The following is a 277-nucleotide window of genomic DNA, read 5'->3' on the forward strand; positions in this document are numbered from 1 at the left end:
AGGTAGAGGATCAGCCATGATCTTATTGAATGGCGGAGCATGATCGAGGGCCGCATTGCCAAATCCTGCTCCTATTTCTTATGATCTAATGTACCGATTTAGGCCAGCGGTGTTGAGAACTGTGGCTCGTCTGGCTTAGTTCATTAAATAAGCATCGCAGTAGGAAGCAGCATCAACTGCAAGATGGCTGCGCGGAAGACGTGCATTTTCTTCAATGGGTTGCAAAATAAAATATTTTCGACGGTTAAAATTGCTTTGACGGTTTCAAGAGCGTTAT

Source organism: Somniosus microcephalus, unplaced genomic scaffold (genome assembly GCF_052327205.1).
Source record: "Somniosus microcephalus isolate GS21.2 unplaced genomic scaffold, FLI_Smic_1.0 unresolved_chr9, whole genome shotgun sequence".
NCBI lineage: Eukaryota > Metazoa > Chordata > Chondrichthyes > Squaliformes > Somniosidae > Somniosus > Somniosus microcephalus.